Source organism: Chlorocebus sabaeus, chromosome 17 (assembly GCF_047675955.1).
Source record: "Chlorocebus sabaeus isolate Y175 chromosome 17, mChlSab1.0.hap1, whole genome shotgun sequence".
In the NCBI taxonomy this organism is placed as follows: Eukaryota; Metazoa; Chordata; class Mammalia; order Primates; family Cercopithecidae; genus Chlorocebus; species Chlorocebus sabaeus.
Window position 1 is genome coordinate 35,765,783 of NC_132920.1, and position 23,507 is coordinate 35,789,289.

At 39.3% G+C, this 23,507-nt stretch overlaps 1 protein-coding gene and 1 pseudogene across 3 annotated transcripts in view; one reads left to right on the forward strand and one right to left on the reverse strand.

Moving 5' to 3' along the window:
- Nucleotides 1-23,507, reverse strand: part of FKBP5 (FKBP prolyl isomerase 5) — a 138,474-nt gene that overhangs the window by 72,246 nt on the left and 42,721 nt on the right. The gene's annotated exons all lie outside the window — the stretch shown is intronic.
- LOC119626878 (small nucleolar RNA SNORA40) lies at nucleotides 9,062-9,178 on the forward strand (annotated as a pseudogene).

Sequence of the window (23,507 nt, forward strand, 5' to 3'; positions counted from 1 at the left end):
AGCAGTAAGATAACATTTGTTTAAAGATTAGCACAGATTGGTAACTTAAACATGTTTAACCATTTATCATCATGACTGGGCCTTCTGTAGGGTCATTTTTCATCTCCTGCCCAAAATACCTACAGAATGTTCTTCCATGTGGCATTCAAGGCCCTTCACAATCTGGCCCTAATCTACCTTTCAATCTACCTTTCAGTTCTAGCTGCCACTATTTTCTTTTACTTTCTTTCATGCGGCTCATGCTCTAGCCAAACTAGGCCAATTCCACTTCTACAACAAGCCTGGGGCTTTCCCATAGTCATTCTTCTGGTCACTCCCTTTCGTTTCCAAAACATCCACCTCCCTCAAATGCTGCTTCTATCATACCAACCTTGACCCTCTATTTGTAGGCCATTTTGCCCTTTTATGTACTTCCTTAGCTCTTCTATCCATTTGTTGTCTGTAAGAGATTTATAAGTCTATGCGCCTGTTAGGTTTAAAAGATCCTTCAGAGCAAGGTCCACACTTTGTTCATATTTAGATTCCCTAGAATGCCTCTACCTTTAAGAATGGTAAGACAAAAAGTGCAAGGAATTTGTAATGGAATTTGGGGGGTTCTTCCTCTGCTCCTTACAAGCTGTTTGATGTTGGCTACCTTAACTTCTCTAAGCCTTTTTTCCTTACCTATGTGATTAGAACAAAAATACCTGTGTTCACAGATAATCTTCTGGATGAAGTGGTATAATGTGTATTTTTAAGGTATACTATTCAAATGTTAGTTCTTATTGTTATTGTTGGTCATCTGACAGACATTTTTTTCATGTAAGGCAAGCCAAAGTAACCAACAGGCTAATCATAGGCTAAACAAAACACACCTAGCCACTGCCATGATGAATTCCAACTGCTCCCTGCTTGGGCAGGGAAAATCAAGAAGGAATCACTCCTACAGCTATTACACATTAGGCTAATAACAAACTTAAGGCACCCTAAAGTCATCTCCTGAGCCTTCTTGTCTAGAGTCAAACAGTCTTTCTGCACTTGTGGAAAATGTCCTATTGATACAATTGTAACTAGACAACTAAAACATACATTGTAGTGTTTTAACTCATTTCCAAATGACCACTACTGATTTCAGTTCAACAAAGACACAAATCCAATTGTTGTGCCCAAAATCTTCAAAGAGAACACCAAAAACCAGGGGCTAAGTCCCTCTGCTTTAGTTTCTAGTACAGTTTATACCAAACATAAAAGATACAAATGTTTGGCTCAGGATAAGGGAAAGGCCAGAACAAATCGTTCTCAAACAAACAAAAATTATGTACCTAGCTCTACATGAGGCTGGCTAGATAATCAGGAAAATCAGAAGAACGGCATTGGTTTCCAGCTTCCAGAAACCCACTGCTTATAACATGCTTCTGTGATGCACAGAAACTTGTAAAAGGCACCTCGATAACAGAGGGAAAAGATCTCTTAAATATCTGGAGGGTCCTGGACTGTATGCCTGGGAAAATATATGCACACAAAAAAATTTCCTGGGGATTCACAGAGATGCTGACATCCATCAACAGATCTCTGGGTAAACCTGGGTGTAAAGCATTGAACAAATTAAAACCACCAGGTGAGAGGTTGTTGGCAAAGTACCCCACAGAGAACTAATTATTAAAAAAGAAAAAGGGCCTTTCAAATAAAATGATCTGATACCACTTTAACAAGTGATCTGCATCATAACCAAACTCTGCATCACCAATAATGAAAAAAACTGCTATTACTCTGTCTCCTAATAGGATGTAGTGATGGGATATAGATGTGCTATCATCTATGTGGTATCCCTATCAAAAATGTTTAACCGGAAACTAATCAAGAAGAAAAGACAAAAACAGATTGTGGAGCATTCTACAAGACCATTGGCCTAGACTCTTGAAAAATGTTAATGACATAAAGAACCAACAAGGTGGTGTGCACCTGTAGTCCCAACTACTCAGGTGGCTGAGGTGGAAGGATATTGATTGAGCTCAGGAGTTTGAGGCTGCAGTGAACTGTCATAATGTCACTGTACTCCAGCCTGGGCCGAAGGGTGAGACCCCATCTCTTAAAAGATAAAAAAAGAGACAGAGACAGAGACAGAGACAGAGACAGAGACAGAGAGAGAGAGAGAGAGAGAGAGAGAGAGAGAGAGAGAGAGAGAGACGGGAGGTCTGTTCCAGATTGAAGGAGACTATAGAGATATGACAACAAAGTGTAATCAGTGATCCTTGGCTGGATCCTGGATTAAGGGACAAAATATGTTAAGAACTTGGAAAAGGAGACTGTGTATTAGCTTATTATTACTGTATGTTAGCCTTCTGGAGTGTGATATAATATTACGGTTTTATGTGGAGTAATATCCTTGTTCATAGGAGACACATGCTGTAGTATTTAGGGGTGAGGTGTCATGATATCTGCAACTTGCTTTCAAATCATTCAGAGTGCTAGAGAGATCGCACATGCACAAATGTCACAAAAAAAATCAAGACAAAGCACTGAGCAAACATAACTACAACACATCCAAAGACAATGCTTTCTTTTGAATGTTCATCATTTGGAGTTCAGCTAAATTTTTAAATGAAAATACTGTCAATGAAGAAATGTTTTCAGGCTGGGCACAGTGGCTTATGCCTGTAATCTCAACACTTTGGGAACCTGAGGCGGGTGGGATCACTTGAGGCCAGGAGTTTGAGACCAGCCTGGCCAACATGATGAAACCCCGTTTCTACTAAAAATACAAAAATTAGCCAGGCATGGTGGCACACGCCTGTAATCCCAGCTACTCGGGTGGCTGAGGCACAAGAATCGCTTGAACCTGGGAGGCAGAAGTTGCAGTGAGCTGAGGTCATGCCACTGCACTTTAGCCTGGACAACAGAGCAAGACTCTGTCTCAAAAAAAAGAGAGAGAAAAAAAGAAACATTTTCTTTTGGTTCTCACACCTTGCTATTTTGAAAACAATGGTTTGTTTAAATCCAAGTAAACAGGCAACCTGTATAAGCTGATTTACTAGCTTTCTAAATCCCATTTGATAAAGGAATTAGCTCTTCATTTTTTGGCTCCAACACTTCAAGGGATGCAAGTCATCTTAGTAATCTCAGAGGATGGCTCTTGTCAGCGGTACTGAGTCCATATGAAGAGAAGTACTATGAATAATTAAAACACAAAGATAAAAACAACAAGAAAACAAACTTTTGAACTTTCAAAAGCAGATAAAGCTGGAAGAATAAAGAAATAAACTGAATTTTCCAAGTATTTCCCCTTAATTCCAACTAAGCCATTAGGAGTATAGGTTTTTGTAAGCTAACAAAACAAATGAAACTTTTTCCTTGATTGAATATTATATAAAAAAGTAAGGACAAACAATTCCTAAAAACTGTAATGACACACTGAGATAGTTTCACTGTTTTTATAAGACAGACTTTTCTTCTTTCCCTCACCCTAGGTTTATTCTGGATTTAATATTACTATGTAGCTATGGATATTAATCTATGGTAAAGCTTATTGTGCTGAACTGTCCAAAGGCGAAAAATTGCTACCCAGTACATCAGAAAGGGAACACACAGTTCGTTCTGTTATGGACATGGCAGATAAGCATATACTCTCCAAAGTGCTAGTCAGCAAACACCTGAGATATAACAGAAAAATGAAAATACACTTAATATTTTATCAACAGTGTACTGAAAACTTCAGTTAACATAACTAAACTATCAGGTCCCCCAAATGAGAAGTCATTTTAAAGCCATATCCAGGCCGGGCACGGTGGCTCAAGCCTGTAATCCCAGCACTTTGGGAGGCCGAGACGGGCGGATCGCGAGGTCAGGAGATCGAGACCATCCTGGCTAACACGGTGAAACCCCGTCTCTACTAAAAAATACCAAAAAATCTAGCCGGGCGTGGTGGTGGGTGCCTGTAGTCCCAGCTACTCGGGAGGCTGAGGCAGGAGAATGGCGTAAACCCGGGAGGCGGAGCTTGCAATGAGCTGAGATCTGGCCACTGCACTCCAGTCTGGGTGACAGAGCGAGACTCCGTCTCAAAAAAAAACAAAAACAAAAAACCCATATCCACCAATTCCCTATGTGTATTACGTAAATTACTGTATTGTTCTCTTTGTTAAAATATCAGTGTCTTGCCTCAGATTATGCTACTAACAGGAGAGTTTTCAGAAAGATATTTCTTTGGTAAACTTATTTTTCTTCTCAGTACAAGTAATTACTGAAGAAAACAAAGCTAACACACCACACTTTCCCTGACTCTGAGTGCTGAGTTGGATAAATTACTATTTTTAAGTAAGCAGAAGCAAAGGATTATATTAAAACAAACAAACAAAAAAGCCAGAAAATATTAAGACTATCCAAATGTTACTATTACATACTAAAGGATGAACCTGAATACAATATTATTCCCCTTAATATGATTTTACCCTATTTGGCCTCAAAAAAGTTGAACGACAGGATTAAGTCATCAACTTCCTCTCCCCAGGAAGATGCTGGGATGACAAGAAAGTTTTTAAAATTTGCAAAACTCTGAGGTGGAAAACAAGTGTTCCTAACTGAACCAGAACTTTGGGGGAATTTCTGAACACTACACAGCAGATGAGGTCAGACCGAAGGAGAGAGCAAAGAAGAGAAAGTTGCCTCCCAAACACCAACTGTTAAGAGCAGCTCTTCCCAGGGGAGGCTGGAGAAGCTCTAGGTCTGGGGTCAGCCAAGAAAGCAGGAGTGAGCTAGGGGAATGCATTAGAGAGCGGTATCTGGGGGAAAAAGCAGAACCTGTGTTTGGATCAGTTAGGCCAGGTAGGTTTCTTTCCCTCCAGAGTGCACACTGCGGCTCCCATCTTTTCTTCTCTGGAAGACATAATAATCCTTATTTTTGGAGTTCAGACCCATTGCAAGGATATGTCAAGGTACTTGTCTTCTTTCCTTAATTCCTGCAGGGGCCTTGATATTCTGGCCTTTAACTGCTGAAGACAAGTCTTTGCAGAATCTCCAGAAAAATTTTCTAGCATTATTTCTTTTCCTTTGATGTCTCTGTCCTCTACTTCTAGAAGTATTATTAGATAGACTTTGGACATTTTGGTTTTATCATTCAGGTTTCTTAAGTATTTTTCTAAACCTGGGCTAAACAACAGAATCACCTGAGGAACTTAAAAAAGCTACTGATGCCTGGACTCCAGCCCAGAGAGTCTGGATTTAATTTGTCTGTGGTGGGGCCAGGGTAATGGTGTTTTCAAAAAGCATGTTAGATGATCCTAATGTGCAGCCAGATATGGTTGAGAACCATTGGACATTTCTCCCATTTTTCATCTTTGTCTCTGGTTTTATACCCTAAGAGAAAATCTTTGATGGAATTTTTATTTGTTACTGTCTCTTAAGAGATAGGGTCGGCTGGGCGTGGGTGGCTCACGCCTGTAATCCCAGCTCTCAGGGAGGCAGAGGCGGGAGGATAGCTTGAGCCCAGGAGTTCGAGACCTGCCTGAGTAATATAGTGAGACCCCATTCTCCACAAAAAAAAAAAAAAAAAAAGACAAAAAGAGATAGGGTCTTGCTCTGTTGCCCAGGCTGGAGTGCAGTGGTACCATCATAGCTCACTGCAGCCTTGAATTCCTGGGCTCAAGCAATCCTCCCCCTCAGCCACCCTAGTAGTTCAGACTACAGACATGTGCCACCACACCTAATTTTTTTTTTTTTTTTTTTTTCAGAAAAGACAGGGTCTCGCTATGTTGCCCAGGCTGGTCTCAAAGTGATCCTGGGCTCAAGTGATCTTCCTACTTCATCCTCTCAAAGTGCTAGGATTATAACAATGAGCCACCATGCCGGGCCTAATGGAATTTTTACATCACCATTTGGTCATCAACTATGTTCAATACATCATTTAGTGTGCTCAAGGGATTTTTAGAAGAATTTAGTGGCCAGGTGAGGTGGCTCAAGCCTGTAATCCTAGCACTTTGGGAGGCCGAAGCGGCCGGATGACTTGAGGTCAGGAGTTCAAGACCAGCCTGGCCAACATGGAAAAACCCTGTCTCTACTGAAAATACAAAAATTGTCTGGTCATGGTGGTAGGTACCTGTAAGTCCAGCTACTTGGGAGGCTGAGACAGGAGAATCACTTGAACCCCAGAGGCAGAGGTTGCAGTGAGCCAAGATCGCACCATTGCACTCCAGCCTGGAGGAGAAGAGTGAAACTCCATCTCAAAAAAAAAAAAAAAAAAAAAAAAAAGGCCAGGCTGGGAACATGCCTGTAATCCCAGCACTTTGGGTGGCTGAGGCAGACGGATCACAAGGTCAGGAGATCGAGACCATCCTGGCTAACATGGTGAAACTCCATCTCTACTAAAAATACAAAATATTAGCCAGGCATGGTGGCGAGCGCCTGTAGTCCCAGCTACTTGGGAGACTGAGGCAGGAGAATGGCGTGAACCCAGGAGGCAGAGCTTGCAGTGAGCCAAGTTCATGCCACTGCACTCCAGCCTGGGCGACAGAGCAAGACTCTGTCTCAAAAAAGAAAAAGAAAAAAAAAGAATTCAGTAATAATGTTTTTTATTTTACATATTCTTATCGGATTGCTCATTTTCTTAGCACTTAGTCTTTATTTTGTAGATGCAATTACCTCTGAAATCTTTCTGAAGATACTACTGAGAAAATGGAGCATTTCTTAGAAGTATTTGGCTAAAAGGTTTTTTTTTTTTTTTTAAAGGAAAAAAATGCCTCGACCTTCTGGGAGGTGGCATTTTGTGTATCCTCTAGCATCTCCCAAGAACACTAGGCATTGGGGATTCTCTGAAGTTGGAGAAGGCAAGAAGTGAAAATAAGAGAAAGATAGCATATTGTGAACATGAAAGTTAAAAGTAGAAGAGAGATGTATAGAGAGGCAGAAGTCACAGGTGAGAAGTTTGATACTTATACTATGGTTGTAAAGGGGAAACATGAAATGCTTTGGGTGAAAGGGAAGTAGAGAGCAAAGGCTTGAGAAAAGAACCAGACAGGCTTAAATGCATATAGGGGAAAGAATCAAGGGGAGATGAAAAAGTCATGATGCAAGAACAGGAAGAATGCAAGCATGGATCGGTTCATCAACTAAACACAGATCACTTAGTTCCAGCCAAATTTTAACTGTATGGCTAAATAAAAGTATTTCAAAGTTTTTCCTTAAGAGGATGGTCATGGGAATGTTAGAGTAAAATTTGGCAAATGCATACTTATAAAAATATACAGTTTTTAAAAAGGATGAGATAAATCTATACAATAGAGAATCATTTAGCTAAGAGTCTAAACAAAAACATCCAAACAACTGAATTCGGAAAATATTCTGTAGATGTTCAACCATTATAAAAGAATGTCAGGCGCAGTGGCTCACACCTGTAATCCCAGCACTTTGGGAGGTCAAGGCTTGAGCCCAGGAGTTCAAGACCAGCTTGGGCAATACAGTGAGACCTGATCTCTGCTAAAAATAAAAAATACACGCCTGTGGTCCCGGCTACTGGAGAGGCTGAGGCAGGAGAATCATGCCATGGTTGCACCACTATGCTCCAGCCTGGGCAACAGAGCAAGATATTGTCCAAAAAAAAGGAAAAAAGAATAGCATTGTAGTAAATGAAGTGTATTGTTATGGTGCATAGTGCCCAGTGATGATTTGGTTATCTGGACCATTAAAAAAAAAAAAAGTCAGTTGATGATGCCACAATGGGCTAATACATGTAACACAAACAGTGTAATTTTTTTTTTTAATCTTTTGAGACAGAGTCTTGCTCTCTTGCCCAGGCTGCAGTGCAGTGGCCTAATCTTCGCTCACTGCAATCTCCACCTCCTGGGTTCAAATGATATTCCTGCCTCAGCCTCCTGAGTAGCTGGGATTACAGGTGTGAGCCACCAATGCCCAGCTAATTTTTGTATTTTTAGTAGAGATGGGGTTTCGCCATGTTAGCCAGGCTGGTCTCGAATTCCTCGAGCTCAAGTAATCCGCCGGCCTCAGCCTCCCAAAGCCTCCCAAAGTGCTGGGATCACAGACATGAGCCACCGCACCTGGCACAAACAGTGTAATTTATAGCAATTATTTGCAGCCACCAACCATGGTTCCTAGTTGTTTGTAGATTTTGGTGGGTGTGATCATTTTAGAGCACTGGATTACAATTATGCAAATATTATTCATTACATGCCAAAATGTCTTTTTCATTGTTTCCCTTTAAGACAGCTAACCTCGGAAAATATCACTAACATGGAGCAGGTGGGGTCTTACCCATTCCACATAAACAATCTTCTAATAATCACATGAAAAAGCAGATGGATTTTCAAGATGTACTGTTAAGTGAATGGTGAGTTGCAGAATGATTTGTAACATGATCCTGTTTCCAAGGAGGAAAAAGTATATATGTGTTTGTATATTTGCTTATTTATAAGAAGTTTGGAAAGATAACTTACCTAACTACTAAAACAGTGTTACCTCTAGAGAATGAGATTTGGGAGGATAAGAAGGAATTTTCACTTCTTAGATTTTATTTTTATATTATTTAAATAGTTTAACATTAAACATGTATTACTTTCATGATCTTTTTAAACTTAGGGAAAAAAAGATGAAACATTTCATGGTTCCACTTATCAGGACTTTGTATTCTTTCTCTTCAATTTAATTCAAACATTTTAGAGTGCTTTTTATAGAGAGCAAGAGAACTCTGGCTGGGGTGTGTTGAGCAAGGGATGCTTGTGCGATGTCCAGAAGGTTATCATAGATAAGGCCTGAGCTCAGGAGAGAAGTGTCGGTGACATGTCGAGGAGTCATCAGATTCTACACAATAACTAAGATAAAAAGTACTGTTGCAATTATGTACTTACTAAGCAAATAAAACCGTGGCTTTCAAACTTTTAATGTCCAAGTCTCACTTCTGATTAGGTTGAGCATTCCTAATTGAAAAAATCCAAAATCCAAGATGCTCCAAACTCTGAAACTTTTTGAATTCTAACATGATGCCACAGTGGAAAACTCCACACCTAACACTTCTGCTTTCTAATGGTTCAAGGTACACAAATTTTATTTCATGCACAAAATTATTAAAAATATTGTATACTGCACTGTTTTTAACTTGTGGACAAAGACTTATGGATAGGTGCAAAAAATAAATCCTCTTCTGCAACCCAGAACTCATTGTTCAGTGTGAGTTTTGATACACATAAGAAGGGATATTATGATACCTGAGACAGTTAACTGATGGGAGTATTGATAGCCATAAAGGTTGGTTCCAGGCCAGGCACAGTGGCTCAAGCCTGCAATCTCTACACTGAGGCGGGAGTATTGCTTGAAATCAGGAGTTCAAGACCAGCCTGGGCAAGAAAGTAACAAACACCTCATCTTCACAAAAATTTAAAAATTAGCTGCGTACAGGGGCATGTGCCTATAGTTGCAACTACTCAGGAAGGGGAGGCTGATGCAAAAGGACTGAGCTCAGGAGTTGGAGGCTACACTGAGCTTTGATGGTACCACTGTACTCCAGCCTGGGTAACAAAGACAGACCCTGTCTCTTAAAAAAAAAAAAAAAAAAAAGACTGATTCTAGGACTGTAAAATAGATAAACAGCATGGGATATAAGGGAAATCCTCAGCAGTATTAATTTTGCATTACAATTTCATGTTGACGATACATACCATGGCTTTTTGTTTTAATGGCTTTTATCTTGAGAACATGATGTCTAGAGTTAAAGGTACTGGCATATTCCACACATCTGTACTATTCCTGAGTGTGATCGCTTAGGAATGAATATGATTTGAACTCATTCATGTTAAGAGAGGGTGTCAAATTGAGAACCAGGCAGATCCACACCTACAGTAAAAAGGACCCTAAACTAAACTGGTTGAAGAAATTAGATCCCAAAGACTCTTGGTGAATTTTGAAGTCTTCATCAGTATATCCATATTAAAAGGAGATGACAGAAGCCAAAGTAAAAGAATTATGGGCTGACAGACAACTGGATTAAAATAAGCATCAGTTTCATTAAAAAGGGCTAACTTGAAGATAAATCTTTTGACTCCAGCTCTTTAGTGGATCTAAAGTGGCCTTGATGGACAGTGGAAGAAATCACAACATGGAATTCCTTGAATAAAAATGTATTGACTTTAAAAAAATAACAAATAAAAATAAAAAAAATTGTATAACATTACCTTCAGGTTGTGTGTATAAGTACATATGAACATAAATAAATTTCATGTTTACACCTGGGTTCCATCCCCAAGATACTGCACCTCATGTATACATGCATGTACATACGGTCAATTGACAATGTCACAACGGGCTAATACATGTGATACAGTGTGGTTTGTCATAGTTATTTGCAGCAGACAACCACAGTTCCTTATTGTTTGTAGATTCTGGTGGGTACAATCATTTTAGAACACTGGATTATAATTATGCAAATATTATGCATTACATGCCAAAATATCTTTTTTCTCTTAGAGAAATATGCAAATATTTCAAAATTTGAAAAAATCCAAGATCCAAAACACTTCTGGTCCCAAGCATTTTGGATAAATGATACTTGACAACCTGCAGTACTTTTGGCAGCATAACTGAATAATTAAAACTCAAATCGTCACTAAAGAAGTCAGCAAGACGACTATGATGGATTTTAAAAGATCTACAGCACTTAGAAAGTGTCTGAAGTTACTGCACTATTCCTCTCAATGTCTTTTAATGCCATACCATTTATTCAAATAAAACTATTTACTGCCCTTTTACCCCCTGAAGCAACCTGAATCCTTCTCTGGCACTTTCTTTCTCGACTTTATGCATTGCTTTTTTTTTGAGATGGAGTCTTGCTCTTGTTGCCGAGGCTGGAGTGCAATGGCACGATCTCAGCTTATTGCAACCTCCGCCTCCCGGGTTCAAGCGTTTCTCCCGCCTCAGTCTCCCGAGTAGCTAGGATTACAGGCATGTGCCACCATGCCCAGCTAATTTTATGCATTGCCTCTTATCTCTCATAAGCTGTATCCAGCTTTGCACCAAGACAAGAGACCCCTTAGCTCAAAGGTACATCCCATAGGCATCACTGTTAAAGTTATGGCAGCAGCTGGGTCCAGTGCCACGTGCTGTACCTCCAGCAACTTTGGAGGTTGAGGTGGGAGGATCGCCTGAGCCCAGGAATTGGAGTCTAGCCTGAGCAACATAGTGAAACCCTGACTCTTAAAAAAAAGTAGTTGTGAGCCAGGCTCAGTGGCTCACGACTGTAATCCCAGCACTTTGGGAGGCCGAGGCGGGCAGATCACTTGAGGCCAGGAGTTCAAGACCAGCCTGGCCAACACAATGAGACTCCATCTCTAAAAAGAAACAGAAATTTAAAATAATAATAATAAATTAATTGAAAGCTGAAGGATAAGTAGAAGCCATTCAGCTATTTATTCAACAAATATCTACTGAACACCTACTATGTGCCGGGCACTGTTGTAGTGAAGATACAGCATTAAACAACAAGAAACAATTTCTGTCTCCATAGAACTTACATTTTGGTAAGGGTGAAGACAGTAGGAATGAGCCCCTATTATTTGTCTAGGTTTTTTATAGAAAGTCAAATTTCTACCTGTGCCACAGGGTAGAGTACCTTGATGTGATTCACTAGGGCCGAAGAGTTTGGTCCTAAGTCTCCTGATGCTTTCTAGGAACCAGCCAACAAGGTAACATACGAGAAAAGTCTATAAACACTATACATATAGAGAATGTGTCCTATTCATTCTGTACTCCCACCACCTAGTATAAATAAATGACACAGGAGCAGTACTCAATAAATGATGAGATGAATCACAATTTTCCAAATCACAGTCAATGTAAAGAAGGCAAAATATTAGACACTATAGAGTCAGTGCTGAAATACCATTACAAGCTGAGTACATTCCTTCTCTAAATTTAATCTGAAAAATCTAATCTGGAGAATTACACTGTACCTGAGTGTTCAACTATAAAAGTAAAAATAAAATTCTGTTCTAATCAGGAGTACTAATTAAGAACACCCAAGCATAATTAAAATCTATCTCTGAAGTGCATTATAAGAATATGTCTGTGCATACACAACACACAGAGAATTACCTTATTAACTGGATTAGTGTGGTTTAAATATGGACAGTCAAGAACAGAGGACCACACCTAGCTGCCAATATTTGAGTATACATTTACTAGCAACTGGAGGAAGAGATGTTTCAGACTTGAGACGCAGAGGGAAAAAAACCCAAGACAAAAGTTTTACATAATACTGCATCCTCTTATAGTACTATCTCATTAAAACACTATTATAGAAATTGTTTCCCAAAATCCATTATATGCCTAAGAGAAAAACTGTACAAGAATAACATTTTGAGTCTGTGTAGAAAGAATTAAAAACCTTGGCCATCTTAAATCCCCACCATGAAAATATGGAAGGAAGAAAGGGCCAGTAAACTCAGATCTACCATTAACTAGCTGTGGAATCTTTGGCCCTCACTCAGTTTTTCCATCTATACCTTTTGGGGGTTAGACTAGAATCATATCTAAGGTTTATTCCAACTCTACTATTTTGTATTTATTCATTAAAAAGTAACTTATATGTTTTACTTCTGGGGAAAATGAGGTTTGCTATGTGGAAGGAAAAACAATTCCCAAGGGATAGAAAGTTATCTTAACAATACAGAGTTCACTTTCCATTGCAATCCTCTGGCACAATACGAATTCTGAGTTTTACCCACTTACATGTGGTATTAGTTATCTAAAGATGCCATACAAATTAACACAAACAGTCCGGGCAAAGTGGCTCATGCCTATAATCCCAGCACTTTGGGAGGCCGAGGCAGGTGGATCACTTGAGGTCAGGAGTTCGAGATTTGAGACCAGCCTGGCCAACATAGTGAAACCCCATCTCTACTAAAAATACAAAAATTAGCCGGGCATGGTGGCGCGTGCCTGTAATCCCAGCTACTCGGGAGGCTGAGGCAGGAGAATCACTTGAACCCAGGAGATGGAGGTTGCAGTGAGGTGAGATCATGCCACTGCACTCCAGCCTGGGGAAACAGAGCAAGACTCCGTCTCAAAAAAAAACAAAAACAAAAAAAAAGAAAAATAAAGAAATTAACACAAACTTAGTGGCTGAAATAACACCAATTTATCATCTTAAAGTTCTGGAGATCAGAAATCCAGAATGGGTCTCACTGGGCTAAAATCAAGGTGTTGGCAGGGCTGCATTCCTTCTGGAGGCTCTGGGAAAGAACTTATCTCCTGGCTTTTTCACATTCTAGAGGCTGCCCACATTTCTTAGCTGGTGGCCCCCTTCCTCCATCTTCAGCCAGGAATACTGCATTTCTTTGATCATTCTTCTGTAGCCATCTCTCTCTCTCAGACTATAGTTGGGAAAGTTCCTCCACTTTTAAGAACCCATGTGATTAAGTTCAGCCCATCTGGGTAACCCAGGATAATCTCCCCATTTCAAAGCCTTTAACCTTATTCATGTCTGCAAAGTCCTTTCTGCCCTATAAGGTAACATATTTACAAGTTCCATTTTTGAGGAGCCATTATTCTCTCTACCACCGATACCTAATCATCCAATCAAGATCATAAGAATTTATCTCAAGCTTGGAAGTCCATTGACTTCCTCCATTTTGTACTTAGGGGGTCTCACCACATTCTTTCCTTTCTTTTTTTTTATTAATCACCCAGTTGGACAACAATATTCTAATCTAAAATAAAATTTAACATTTTATATCATTCTGAAAATGCATTCAGAAATACAGAAAACAAAGTAAAACATCTGGTTTCTCAATTTTGTAATAAAGTTATAAGGCCAGGCGCAATGGCTCACACCTGTAATCCCAGCACTTTGGGAGGCTGAGGCAGGCAGATCACGAGGTCAGGAGTTCGAGACCAGCCTGGCCAACATGGTGAAACCCCGTTTCTACTAAAAAAAAAAAAAAAATACAAAAATTGGCCAGGCGTGGTGGCTCATGTCTGTAATCCCAGCACTTTGGGAGGCTGAGGCAGGTGGATCACGAGGTCAGGAGATCAAGACCATCCTGGCTAACACGGTGAAACCCCGTCTCTACTAAAAATACAAGGAAAAAAAAAAAAATTAGCCAGGCGTGGTGGTGGGCTCCTGTAATGCCAGCTACTCGGGAGGCTGAGGCAGGAGAATGGCGTGAACCCGGGAGGCGGAGCTTGCAGTGAGCCGAGACCACGCCACTGCACTCCAGCCTGGGCTTCACAGCGAGACTCCGTCTCAAAAAAAAAAAAAAAAAAAAAAAAAATTAGCTGGGCATGGTGGCGTGTACCTGTAGTCCCAGCTACTCAAGAGGTTGAGGTGGAAGAATCGCTTGAACCCTAGTGGAGGTTGCACTGAGCTGAGATCACGCCACTATACTCCAGCTTGGGCAACAGAGCGAGAGTCCGTCTCAAAAACATAATAATAGGCAAATCTGCTATATATAATGCATGAGTTACCTCAAACCCAATCACTGAAAAATTATTTTAAAAATTAGTCTCAATCCCTTATGTGATTCTGAAATTTGGGCAGCAAGCAATAAACGTTGAAGAACACAATGAAGTATATTTTTTTACAGATTTTGAGACATAATTAAGCTATGATAAATTACACAAAGTATACAATTCGATAAATTCTGACATATGTACATATATCCATGAAGTCATCATGACAATTAAGATGATGAACGTACCTATTACTCACAAATATTTCCTTCATAAGTCATCCGTTTGCAACTCAGGTCTCCAGGCAATCTGATCTGCTTTTTGAGTAGATTTTATAGAATTTCATATAATGTGCCATTTTTTTCTGGCTTCATTTCCTTACTATAATTACATTGAGAATAAACTAAGTTGTATCAATTGTTTATTCCCTTTTATTGTTGAATAGTATTCCATCATATGAACATACCACAAATGTCCCTGTTGATGCACATTTGAATAGATTCAATTCTTGCCTATTACAAATAAACCTGCCACGTATTTGTAAACAAATCTTTATGTGGTCATATGTATTCATTCCTCTTGGATAAATGCCTAGGAGCAAAATAGTTGGGTCACTTGGTAGTGTCAATTTTAAGTCCTTAAGAAAATGCCAAACTGTCTTCCAAAGTGGTTGTACCATTTTATATTCCCACCACAAGTGTATGAGAGTTTCAGCTGCTCCACATCCTCACCAACACTTGTTACTGTCAGGCTTTTAAACTGAAGACACTGTAATGTCTTCTCCAAATTTAATCTGAAAAATCTTATCTGGAGATTAGACACTGTAATGTCTTCAGTTTAAAAGCCTGACAGTAACAAGTGTTGGTAAGGATGTAATGGTATATTCTTATAGTTTTAGTCTGCATTTCACTAATGACTAATGATGTTGATCATCTTTTATGTGCTTATTTGCCATTCATGTATCTTTTCTGACAAAATATCTGTTCAAATCTTTTGCTTATTTTTTTTACTAGGTTATGTGCTTTACTGAGTGTTTTTTCTTTTCTTTTCTCTCTCTTTTTTTTTTTTTTTTTTGTTGGAGACAAGAGTCTCACTCTGACAACCAGGTTGGAGTGCAGGGGTGCAATCTCAGTTCACTGTTCACTGCAACCTCTGCCTCCTGAGTTCAAGCGATTCTCATGACTCAACCTCCCAAGTAGCTAGGATTACAGGTGCCTGCCACCATGCCTGGCTGATTTTTGTATTTTTAGTAGAGATGGGGTTTTGCCATATTGGCCAGGCTGGTCTCGAACTCTTGGCCTCAAGTGATCTACCCGCCTTGACCTCCCAAAGTGTTGGGATTACAGGCGGGTGACACTGTGACTGGCCTTATTGTTGAGTTTTGAGAATTCCTTACATATTCTAAATACAAGTCTTTTATCAGAATATCTTCTATAAATATTTCCTCCCAGTCTGGGGCTTGTCCTTTATTCCCTTAAACACGGCTGTCAAAGAGATATTCTTAATATTAATGAAGGCCAATTTATCATTTTTTTCTTTTATAAATCATGCTTTTGGTGTTATACCTAAGAAATCTTTACCAAACCTAAAGTCACAAAGATTTTCTTCCAGAGATTTTATAAATTTGGGCTTTACATTTAGGTCTATGATCAATTTTGAGTTAACTTTCATGTATGATGTAAGGTATGAATCAAGATTCACTTTTTTATATATGAAGACCAAATTGTTCCAAAACCTTTGTTTTTGAAAGGACAATACTCTTTCCATTTAATTGCCTTGGAAGCTTCTTCAAAAATCAATTGACTGTATTTTTTTTTCTGGACTTTTCTATTCTGTTCCATGGATCTGTTTATCTTTACACCAGTTACCACAAATACCATGTTTTAATCACTGCAACGATAAGTTTTGGAAATCAGTGTTAAATCTTCCATCTCTGTTGTCCTTTATCAAAATAGTTTTGGCAATTCTAGGTTTTTGCATTTCCATATGAATTTTAAAACCAGCCATCACTTTCTACACTTTCTATTATCTATGGGGAAAACTGATGACAATATTGAGTCTTCCAATCCTTGAACGCAGTATCTGTCCGTTTATTTAGATTTTCTTTTTCTCAACGTTTCATAAGCTTGCAGTTAGAAAAGATCTTGCATTTTTTTTTGTGAAATTCATCATTAGACATTTAGTATTTTTTTCTACTGTCAATATTATTTTTAAATTCCAACTCCTGAGTGTTTATTTGTTAGTATATAGATACAATTGACTTTTCTATATTGATCTTGTATCCTGTAACTTTGTTAAGCATATTTAATTGTTCTAATAGCATTTTTGTAGAAATCATAGGCAATCATGTCATCTGTGAATAAAGAGAATTTTACTTCTGCCTTTCCAATCTGGAATACTTGTTCTTATCCTATTGCACTGGCTAGAATCTCCAGAATAATGCTGAATACAATTGGGAATAGCAGATATCTTGACTTGTTCTAAATATTATATAGGGAAGGCATTCGGTCTTTCAGCATTAACTATGATTTCAGCTATTGGTTTTTCACAGATGCCCTTTATCAGATTGGGAAATTCCCTTCTTTTCCTAGTTTGCTGAGTTTTTATCAGCAAGGCATGCTAAATTTTGTTAAATGCTTTTTCTGCATCTATTGAGCTGATCATGTGCTTTCTCTTGCTAATGTGGTACATGACATTGGTTTTCAAATGTTAAACCAACCTTGGATACCTGGAATAAACCCTATTTGGTCATTGTATTTTATTGTTTTTATATGTTATTGGATTCAATTTACTAAAATTTTGTTAAAAATTTGCTGCTGGGTGCGGTGGCTCACACTTGTAATCCCAGCATTTTGGGAGGCTAAGGCGGGTGGATTGCTTGAGCCCAGGAGTTTGAGACCAATCTGGGCAACATGGTAAAACCCCATCTCTACCAAAAATAAAAAAATTAGCTGAGCATGATGGCACGCAACTGTAGTCCCAGCTACTCAGGAGGCTGAGGTGAGAAGACGGCTGGAGCCTAGGAGGTGGAGGTTGCAGTGAGCCATAATCACACCACCACACTCCAGCCTGGGCAACAGAGTGAGACGCTGGCTCAGGACAAAATAAATAAATAAATAAATAAAAATTGCAACTATGTTCATGAAGGATATTGATCTATAATTTTCTTTCCTTGTAATGATTTGTCTAATTTTGTTAGATTAGATTTGTCTAGTTTGCCATTTGGTAGTACCAGTGTCACAGACTGACTTATGAAATATTCAGTCTTTATCAATTTTATGGAGGAGTTTGTGTAAAATTGGTATTACGACTTCCTAAAATGTTTGGTAGAATCAGGAATACCATGTAGGCCTACAGTTTTCTTTGTGGGAATTCAATTTTTCTTTTTTTTTCAAGACTGAGTTTCACTCCTGTTGCCTAGGCTGGAGTGCAGTGGCGCAATCTTGGCTTACTGCAACCTCCGCCTCCTGGGTTCAAGCGATTCTCCTGCCTCAGCCTCTGGAGTAGCTGGGATTACAGGCATACGCCACCACACTCAGCTAATTTTGTACTTTTAGTAGAGACAGGGTTTCTCCATGTTGGTCAGGCTGGTCTCGAACTCCGAACTTCAGGTGATCCGCCCGCCTCAGCCTCCCAAAGTGCTGGGATTACAGGCGTGAGCTACCATGCCCGGCCTAATTCAATTTCTTTAATAGATATAGGACTTTTCAGGTTGTCTCTTCTTCAATGAGCTTAGGTATTTTTTATCTTTCAAGGAATTTGCACATTTCATCTAGCTGTCTAATGTATTGCTATAAAGGAATTCATATTATTCTCTTATGTATCCTTTTAATAATTATAGAATCTGAGCTTTGTTAGCAATTCTTTCATTCTTGATATTGGTAATTGACATCTTCTCTCTGTTTCCTGATTAGTCAGGTTAGAGTTTTATCAATTTCATTGTTGTCAAAGAACAGCTTTTGATTTCACTGACTTTGTCTTACCAGTTTTCTTTTTTTCTATTCCACTAATTTTGGCTTTTATCCTTAACTCTTTTCCTCTGTTTACTTTGAGTTTAATTTTCTCTTCTTTTTCTAATTTCTTAAGGTGAAAGCTGAGAACACTGATTTGTGATTTCACTTCTTACCCAATACAGGCATTTAGAGCTATGAATTTTCCTGTAACATTAGAATTAAACACAACCCACATATTCTGATATGATTTTCATTAAGTACAAAATACTTTCTAAATTCATCTTTGATATTCTTCTTTGACCTGTTGGCTTCTTAGGAATATATTAGTTTCTAAATATTTAGTAATTTTCCAAGTATCTTTCTGTTATTGACTTTTAATTTAATTCCCTTTTGGTCAGCATACGTACTTTATGATCTAAGTCACTTTAAATGCATTGACGGTTTTTTTTTTTTGAGACTAAGTTTTGCTCTTGTTGCCCAGGCTGGAGTGCAATGAAGCAATCTCGGCTCACCCCAACCTCTGCCTCCCAGGTTCAAGTGATTCTCCTGCCTCAGCCTCCCAAGTAGCTGGGATTATAGGCATGCACTACCACGCCCGGCTGATTTTGTATTTTTAGTAGAGACGGGGTTTCTCCATGTTGGTCAGACTGGTCTCAAACGCCCAACTTCAGGTGATCCGCCTGCCTCGGACTTCTAAAGTGCTGGGATTACAGGCGTAAGCCACCGCACCTGGCTAACATTGACACTATTTTGTGAACAAAAATACGATCTATCTTAGTAAATGTCCTGTGTGTAACTGAAAGGAATGTGTATTCTGCTTGTATTGGGTAGAATACTATGTAAATGTCAATTAGGTTAGTTGATAATGTAGTTCACATCTTCTAAATTATTTTTTGTCTACTTGTTCTATCAATTATTGAGAGGGGCGAGGTATTAAAATCTCCAACTATAATTTTAGATCTATTTGTCCTTTCAGTTCTGTCAGTTTCTGATTCATATATCTTGAAGCTCTGTTATTAGGTGCATATTTACAACTATTAATTTCACTTGAAAGCAGCCAGTCATGAAAGGCCATACATTATACGATCGGTTCAGAATAGGCAAATTCTCTCTGTAACACTGCTATGAACATTTTTGTGCCTAAGCTTTTATCATACGTAACTGAAAGTATGGCTTCTTGGCTGGGCGTGGTGACTCATGCCTGATCCCAGGCACTTTGGGAGGCTGAAGCAGGCAGATCACCTGAGGTCACGAGTTCAAGACTAGCCCGACCAACATGGTGAAACCCCGTCTCTACCAAAAATACAAAAATTAGCCGGGCATGGTGGCAGATGTCTGTAATCCCAGCTACTCAGGAGACTAAGGCAGGAGAATCTCTTGAAACTGGGTGGCAGTTGCAGTGAGCAGAAATCAAGCCATTGCACACTCCAGCCCGGGCGACAAGAGCAAAACTCCGTCTCAAAAAAAAAAAAAAAAAAAAAAGGTATGGCTTCTTGAACACAGTCTGCTTGAGTGAGAGAATGTCAGCTTGACAACACGGCAGCGGTATGGTGTTGTACAAGTCACTCACCTTCTCTGTGCCACGGTTTCCCTGTCTAAAACACAAGGCTATCATTTACCAACGTCTCTTGGGATTGTGAGGACTAAAGTAATGCACATAAAGGGCTTTCTACAGTACCTGTTACATGGTAAACTTTCAACATTAGTAGCAGTAGATGTAATTATCATTTAGTTTGTGTTACTTTCTCTTTTTTTAAAATTTTTTTTTTTTTTTTTTTTTTTTTTTTAGAGAGACAAGGTCTTGCTATGTTGCCCAGGCTGATCTCAAATTCTTGGGCTCAAGTGATCCTCCTGCCTCAGTCTCCTAAGTTGCTGAGATTTACATGCAAAAGCCACTGTGGCTGGCTAGTTTGTATTATTTTCTTAAGAAGATTTCCAGAAGTGGTATGACCTCGTCAGAAACCATGAGCATTTACACGTCTGATTTTTTTTTTTTTTTTTTTTTTTGAGACAGAGTTTCGCTCTGTTGCTTAGGCTGGAGTACAGTGTCACAGTCAAAGCTCACTACAGCCTCAACCTCCCAGGCTCAAATGATCCTCCCACCTCAGCCTTCTGAGTAGCTGGGATTAGAGACATACACAACCACACCCAGTTAATTTTTTATTTTATTTTTTTTTGTAGAGACGAGGTTGCACTATGTTGCCCAGGCTGTTCCTGAACTCCTGGGCTCAAGTGATCCTCCCACCTCAGCCTCCCAAAGTGCTAGGATTACAGGTGTGAGCCATCACACCTGGCTGTGTCCAAATATATTTCAACAAACTATATCTCAAACTGGGTATACTAATATTTGGTGCCACTAGTAAGTATATATAAATATATAAGAGAACAAGGATTACCTAGCTATCATAATTACAGTAAATTTGTTTTGTTAATAGAAATCTCATTTCAATTGTGCATTCATTTTTGCTGCTTTTGGCCCTTAGTTGTTTAAAAGCCAATAGTTTTCTAATTATCCTGTGAATCCTACACACCATGAATACCTACTGAATACGAAATGTCGGTAAGACCCTCTTCTAGAGGCTACACAGAAAATTGAAATAAGTTAGCCCAAGGATTTTTTGTGAAGGCAAAGAAACATTTTAATTCCAAATAATTATGATTAAGTAGAAAAGAGCTACAAAGTGTTTCTGAGGGTCCAAAGGAGGCAGAAGATGGCAGTGTCTGAGCTGGTCCTCAAAGGATGGGCATACTTTCAACCGGCAAGGGTGTGGCAAGAGTAAAATCAAGGCTGGTAAAAGAACACAGCACGCTTCAAGCCTAAGCAGCTTAAGTACAAAGTGGCTCGGGGCAGAAGTGATGAGAGAGCAAGAGCACAGAGGACCCTCTAAAACAGAGCCAGTGACCATGTGAGCTGAGGGGGAGAGCTTCTCACAGGGCAAACTGTACAGAAAGACACGAAGACACAAAGTATCATGACCCATCCAGGGAGCTTCATGTGATCCCATTTGGCTGAAGTGAAGGGTACATGTGGGAAAGAAGCAGATGATGCTAAATAAACAGGCAGAGGCCTGACTGTGAAGGACCTTGTGTGCCAAAATAAAGTATGTGAACATTATTCCAAAGGCAACAGGGAACTGAGGCATTTTTAAGAAAAGAAGTGACAAGCAGACTAGCTTTAAGAAAAAATTACTCTGGAACTCCAATAGTTTCCCATCTTACACAGGATAAAACCCAAAGTCCTTCTTATGCTTAATACCCTATATACGCTGATCATTGGCTATCTCTGAAATTATTTCTCCTTCTCCCCTCACTCACTGCTCTGGCTACAGTGGCCTTCTTGCTGCCTCCTCCCATGTGCCCTTTCCTCAGGGCCTTTGCACTTGCTCTCCCCTCTACCTGGAACTCTTCCCCGGATAGCTGCAGAGCGCTCGACCCTTACTCCCTTCAGGTCTGCCTTCATGTTCAAACCTTTTCTCATCAGAGTTGCTTTTACTGTTACCAGAAATAAAAGAGCAAAAATCGACTATAATCAGCCCCACTATGTTTTCCTCCAGTGTATTTATAGTATTTGTATACTGCCTGTTTCTCCTTACTAGAATATAAGCTCTATGATGGATCCCTTCAATAAAAATGTGACATTGAGATTGTTATTACTGCCACGTCCGGACAGCAAATCGAAAGGACGAGCTCAGTAAATCTATCCATGGATATACTGCTAGTGAACAGCGGAACCAGGGAGAATGACTCCGGAGCTTGCACTCTTAACTATTTTACATACTGACTCCCCCGTAGTGTCACAGGTCCCTGACTCTGATTCTAAAGCATTTCCTGTGAACAGGCTCCATGCTGACAAGCACTAAGCCAGCAAAAACTCTGAATTCATAGTATGTCCTTCTAAAAAGATGGTGATTCTTATAATTTGTATTTGCCAGGTTTTAAATGCCGGAAATATTTTTTAAATAATCAATTAAAATGTACAAAGTATCTGGACTTTTACCTATCCAAAAATTAGCCATTTTTTTTAGACCCACAGATATTCAAACAAGATGAAAATATTTTATGAACTAAAAGGAACACAGCATATGACACCAAAAACTACTTTCCCAAGACCCTTTTTCAAGTACCACATTCAATTTCAGGAATAAAACTCAACATCTTTAAAATAATCATCAAAATTTTCTGACATGCCACTCCCGGAGGAAGAACAATGTGGTATCTACAGGAAAACATCCAGCAAATACAATATCATATGCACAGTAAAAGAATGAAAGGTAGGCCGCAGTAACATTTCTCTTTATTCTTTCCCCACTCCTGAAATTATTAAATTTCCTCTCTGCCTGGGCATTCTTTCATCCCATCTCCCATTACTATCAGTATCCTCTCCTTAAAATGTAGTTCTCAATCAACAGCTGTTCCCATCAACCACTTCATACCAGAACTCATCCACTCTTAATTTCAACTACTACCTCTATAACTCCCAAATCCTAATAGAGGTAGTAGATGAAATTAAAAGTGGCATAATTTCTCCCTCTTTCCTTCTCCAATCTTTGATTTCTCTCACTTCAGGACCCTTTTATTTCCTGATGTTTTTAAGGAAAATTAACTTTTTCAAAATTGGTCCCTTCTCCATTTACTTCATAATCTGTATTATCTGGACATTCTCCTAGGTTTGCAACTTCAATATAATTCTTCTCCACTTAATCAATAGGACCTGCCAATTATTCATTGTGTTTCTTATCTTACTTTCAGCTCCATAGCTATCACCACATTTTGTGTTTTCTTCCTTTCCTTCGTGAATTACTATAGTTCTCCAGAGGACCTGCCTACCTCCAGACAGCTCACTCACTCCCACTCATTCTGTATACACTGCTAGTGAAGGCTTTCTGACAGCACATCCACCATATTATTCTCTAATTCGCAGACCTTAAATAGTGCCCCAGCACAACAAATCTAAACTTCTCAAACCAGCACTCAGGGTCTTCTGCTCCTTTAGAACGTTACTAGTAAATGTTCATCTTTTTTTTTTTTAGAGGAGTCTCGCTCTGTCACCAAGCTGGAGTGCAGCGGTGCGACCTCAGCTTACTGCAACCTCCGCCTCCCAGGTTCAAGCAATTCTCCTGTCTCAGCCTCCCA